The sequence below is a fragment of the Haliotis rubra genome, unplaced genomic scaffold, assembly GCF_003918875.1.
Source record: "Haliotis rubra isolate DU_JTF1 unplaced genomic scaffold, ASM391887v1 Scf468, whole genome shotgun sequence".
NCBI classification, from domain to species: Eukaryota; Metazoa; Mollusca; class Gastropoda; order Lepetellida; family Haliotidae; genus Haliotis; species Haliotis rubra.
The window spans coordinates 737,378-743,482 of NW_025767155.1; positions in this window are offsets into that span (position 1 = coordinate 737,378).

Genomic DNA, 6,105 nt, shown 5'->3' on the forward strand with positions numbered 1-6,105 from the left:
TCCAAAAATATCAGTCATCACGCACCCATTTCAATTCAAGTTAATCAGTATGAATTGGCAAGTGAATGAGTGAGTTGTTTTGTTAGTATTTGTCTAATTTCGGTGATAAGTGTTGAACATTTCGCGACTGGAAGACGTTACGAGTTTTAAGTTGGTTCAGTTATAAAACCAACAGCTTATTGTACATCTCCATATTTATAATTACCTTCATGTACTCAGATATTTCCCCTCTCCGTTGAATGATGTAAAGTCATTGTATTGCCAATAACTATTTAAGTTGCTGAATGTGTTCTGTTGACAGTAACGGAAATAGCCTGGCTACCATTACACCGTCTGTTACGATGATACCATGAACTTTATTGAATCTTTCTGTACAGAAATGTGTTCCTAGACGACACGGCAATAAAGACGTTGGTATTAAATGCGTCGTTCATGATGTGGCTGTCTGGTGGACTGGAGGTATCTATAATGTTGGACGTATTTCCGATTCTATATCACTACTGTGTTTGAAATACTTTTAACGGTAATCTACACTACTGTAGCTTTATCAGTCAGGTTGGGTGATGAGTGAATGTTACTATACTATAGCGGCCTGCAAATAATATATATTTTAGTATAGACTCACCAGTGCAGGAAGAACGACGCAGGGACGACGATTCATGTCATGTTGACGTGTGATCAGCAACGCCCTGGACTCTTTACGAACAGGGGCGCTGGGGTAGCCCAGTGGTTAAAGCGTCAGCTCTTGACGCCAAAGCCAGGGTTTGATTTCCTACATGGGTACAATGTGTGAAGCCCATTTATGGTGTTCCCCGCCGTAATAGTGTTGGAATATTGCTAAAAGCGGCGTAAAACTAAACTCACTCAGTCACCTTACGAACAGGTGCGAAGCCCATTTTCTGGTGTTCCCCGCCGTGATATTGTTAGAATATTGCTAAAAGCGGCGTAAAACTAAACTCACTCAGTCACCTTACGAACAGGTGCGAAGCCCATTTTCTGGTGTCCCCCGCCGTGATATTGTTTGAATATTGCTAAAAGCGGCATTAAACCATACTCACTCACTTTACGATCAACTGCCGTCTCGCAGCAACCATTGGGTGGTGAGGATCTATACTATTAACCGCCTAATGGAACCGCCACCAGAGACCCGTCATGCAGAAGACCCTGTCCGTAAACCATTTTCAAGGACTAAAAAGCACATCAAGGACAATGAGTGCTTCGGGGGGATTGTATATAATGCATCTAACAGACGCAACTAACAGTACAGGTAGACACCATGAGTGTGTGAGTGAGTGGATTCACCCACCTTAAACACTATATCACGGCCCGTCATCTTAGCGTTTTACAACATTCCAAAATAATGGTAGAAAGCGTTCTTTCCTTTATGGATAATCATGTGTAAGGTGCCGACAAACCAAGAATTATGATCGGGACGAACATGGGATTCGAACCCATATGGTATTGGTGTGTATAGCACACCATACATACACTTGATATTTCAAATTCATTATTTATGGGGGCGTGTGCTTTTTATGAATGTTGATAATTTCCGTTAATGGGATTACATGAAAATGAGAATACAGGAAGCGATAGGCTTTGTAGAAGACCTCTATGAGACTCACTGCTCCGTCTATCATTGCTGGCGACAATTTAGCACGCTATAATACCAGACCCTTGGTTGATATGCAAGGATATATTCGCTCATATTGACCCTACGGTGACTGCTACAAATATTAATTATACCTTGATTTGATGTGGAGTGGCCCTACTTCAAGCGACGTCACTCGACGTGACAGGATATTGATGTGATTGGTCGAGAAAGCCAGGCAGAGATTTTGTCTCCTAGAATTGACTCTCTAAATCCCATGATCGTCTTCACCCACTCAAACTGACATACATTCATATCACGAAAAACAGATAAATTAGCATGTCTCTTAAATTGCCATCCTCGTCAACCGTACTCTTCACCACCGCGAAGAATTTCCCATTTCCTGTTAAAAAGGCGATTGACCCTTATAACGTCCAGTATCCATAGTAACGCGTGATTGAAATTAAAAAATATGTCCACGAAAATGTATTGTCAATAAACATTGATTTATTTGATTTACTACCGATATATTGCTGTGGAATAGGCATATACTGGGTTTATACGATATTGGTCAGTGTTTATTATGACGTTAAGTAAGACGTATGGTCCTTGGCTATGCCGTGTGCTTTGTGTTCTGATTGAAAAGATATTAATATAATCAGGTGACGGTCTACTCATGAGATTACTGATTTAGCTTCTGATTCATCTTGTATGTAGAAAGTGGAGGCAATATCTCATTAATTATCCCAGACTGATGTGTTGATATCCACAGGGAGCATGGATCTGCCCGGCGCTGCAGACACTGTGTTGTTCCAGGTTAGTTTACCCTCGTTAATATTTACTTAAAAATAGATGCATCACAGAGTCGATTGTGTTAATCGTTCCGTTGCCCAAACACAATCCAAATTATACAGGGAGTGATGTTTTAAAGCCTGTTCGGTCGCCCAAGGCGCAGCAATAAGCTGAGCAGAGTTGCTCCCCTTGGGCATGCCCAAAACCTGTGGTGGTTTTTTTTCGCATCTCGGGTGCACCCATTAAATTGCCAGGATTTTCAGCACAATACCCGTGCTCTAGGGTATCTCCAGAGTGATAAACGAATAAGACCAGCATCACTTTGAACTTTCTTTGCACAATTATATTGACGCTTACACGTCTTGACGTAATAGGACCTGCCAACTCACACGCCTTTGGCTTGAGACTCACGCTTTTATCACTCACGCCTCGCTCTCACGACGGAACTGATAAATCTCACGCCAAAATTAAAATCACCGTCTGAATACATCGTTTTCAGTTACTAAAATTACGGGAAGGGAATCTGCAATTATGCGTTGGCCTCAGGTTTGCTTCAGGACCTGGCCCTTGAACCCCGGCATCACAAGCTTTTTCCTCTGTTGGGGTTGGAGTGAGTGAGTTTAGTTTTACGCCGCACTCAGCTATATTCCAGCTATATGGCGGCGGTCTGTAAATAATCGAGTATGGACCAGACAGTCCAGTGACCAACAGCATTAGCATCGATGTGCGCAATTGGGAACCGATGACATGTGTCAACCAAGTCAGCGAGCCTGACCACCCGATCCCGTTAGTCGCCTCTTAAGACAAGCATGGGTTACTGAAGATCAATATTCTAACCCGGACCGTCATGGGTCTGTTGGGGTTGGATATGCTCTGCGCATGCGTAACTGGAATACTGTTCAAAGCGGCAATAAACTCACACAACTCACTCACATTAAGTCCTATCAAGTACAACAGTTAGGGGGCGTGATCCATCCCCATTGTAGAAGTTCCACTGTTCAGGAATGTGGTGCTTGTGTGTTTGTGTGCACGCGTTGGTGCGTATGTCTCTGCGATTAACCGATAACAGGAATATATTATTGCTAAGGGAGGCAACGAATGAACGGAGGCTATGAAGTAAAAAGGTGGGAATGTCACATCAATCACAGTGGACCATTGATCACTCACATTTCAGACTACGCTTCTGCAGCGGCCATAAAATTTCCTAGCCCCGTGCTGGGATTAGAACCACGGACCTTCTGATCCGAAGTCGAACGCCTTGTCCACATGACCAAAGAGGTTAACCCTCCCCGTCCTGCTACACTTCCACCGCACAAAAAAGCACAACACGATATTGCGTAAATGAAGGAGAAACCAAATGTGTAGTATTACTTATTCAATGTTCCATACTGAGAATATGGTCAGCTGATTATATTTCGCGCTTTTGTTTCCTTCGCTAATGTCGACTGTCGCGTCAAGGAATATCAAAGAAGCGAATTTGATTGTCTGTTGTATAACGCCACACTCAGCCATATTCCTGCTAATTATGGAGGCGTCTGTAAACAATCGAGTCTGGGCCAGACAATCCAGTGGCCAACAGCATGAGCATCGACCTACGCAGTTGGGACCAAGTTAGTGAGCCTGACCATCCGATCCCGTTAGTCGCTTCTAACGACAAGCATGGACTACAGAAGACCAGTTCTAACCCGGATCGTCACGGGTAATAGAGAAAAACAGGCCTGCCTACTCGAGCTTCATGTACTACGGCTGAAGAGCAGCTGTTGATGGTGCTTCCGCTTGGTGGCTGGACAATGACGCTATTCTGATGTATTGAATTGCACTGTGTTGGGATGACTTGTGCCACAAAGAGTAGGCCACAAGTGTGTATCTGCCAATCACGTGACACAACATGACGATGTCCACAAACACGAACTGAGATTTCGGAGGTCTGGCTTTACCTGGAAACGCGCAAAGATTTCTCCTTAAAACCAAAAAAACAAATATGAAACCTGAAAGTTTAGTGGACATCTGAAAGACAGGCATGATTCAGTATTCTCACCGACAAAAACGAAATCTTTGGATTTTGAGTTCTACCAATCTGCTGGATGCCAGCTCCAGTTCAGAGGGGATTGAATCTATAAATACGTCGGCTGTAAAGCAGGTTAAATATATCATATGTAAAGACGCCTTTTCACAAGTAATGTTAACTAGATTTCACTGCCTTCACCTATACAATTGAAACCTATGAGGAACAATCCGCGTTGACACGAATGATTTTATGAGCGATTCGTTTGATAAAACCGCCGCGACTTTATAGATACAAGTATCCAAACGTGCAGTTTTGAGAGTCCGTTCCAGGGACTGATCTGAAGCAGCGAGATTTTACCACTATTTTAGACATACGTCAACTATACTATTCACACTTTGCTAAGGATCAAACCATTGATTCAACAGAAAACTCTGATGTGGGGTCTAATTTGGTTTAAATATCTAAGCTTATTGTAAGCATGGATCCTAGGTTTCAGTATGTCACTGCATCTTGTGGAACCCATACCTGCTATTCACAGGTGTTGATTGGTGCCATGAAAACCATTTTTATGGTTACTCACGTATCAAGTGCATAAGGTTCGATTAAAGTGGCTGTTTGCCTAAAGAGGGGCTACCATATCATTATTTATCTAGTTGGATACAATTTCAAATTATATATCAATGTTTAAGTACAGTTGGGAATGTTTGTGATCCTTAGCAAAGTGTGAGTAGTATATAACAGCTTGCAATGATGCTAGAGACACAGTCAGTTTCTTCAAACACTCTCTGGGACAATTGTTTCCGATAAAATACCATTTTGCTAAGCCCGGGAGGTAACATCCCTTGACTTGGTTCATTGGGTCTATTTGTACCCAACGGTGTAGATCATTGTTCGCAAACTATTAAGTACTCTTTGATCAAGAATAGGGGCGGTGGGGTAGTCAAGTGGTTAAAGCGTTGGCTCGTCACGCCGAAGACCCGGGTTCGATTCCCCACATGGGTACAATGTGTGAAGCCCATTTCTGGTGATATAGCTGGAATATTGCTAAAAGCGGCGTAAAACTTAACTCACTCACTCACTCAAGAATAGATTTCAGAAGAAATGGTCTTCAGCAACCCAAGCTTGTTGTATGAGGCGACTAACGTGATGGGGTGGTCAGGCTCGCTGACTGGGTTGACACATGTCATCGTATCCCAATTGCGTAGATCGATGCTCATGCTGTTGATTTCTGGACTGTCTGGTCCAGACCGCCTCCATAATAGAGCTGCTCTGTTAAACAACAGCCAAACAAACAAGCAAAGAGTTTCCTGTCTTCGATATCACACTTTTCTAGACCCGTGAAGGTCCGGGTTAGAACCTGTCTTCAGTAACCCATGCTTGTCGTAAGAGGCAACTAACGGGATCGGGTGGTCAGGCTCGCTGACTGGGTTGACACATGTCATCGTATCCCAATTGCGTAGTTCGATGTTCATGCTGTTGATCCCTGGATTGTCTGGTCCAGACTCGATTATTTACAGACCGCCGCCATATAGCTGGAATATTGCCGTGTGCGACGTAAAACTAAACTCACTCACTCACTCTTCTACTGACTATTGCGTGATGCGGTGGTACACAACAGTCACTCACACCTGGGTCACATGTCACATGGGATCGTTATAGGATTGAATGAATGAGTGAGTGAGCTGGATTGGATTGAACGAAGAACAAAACACAGAAC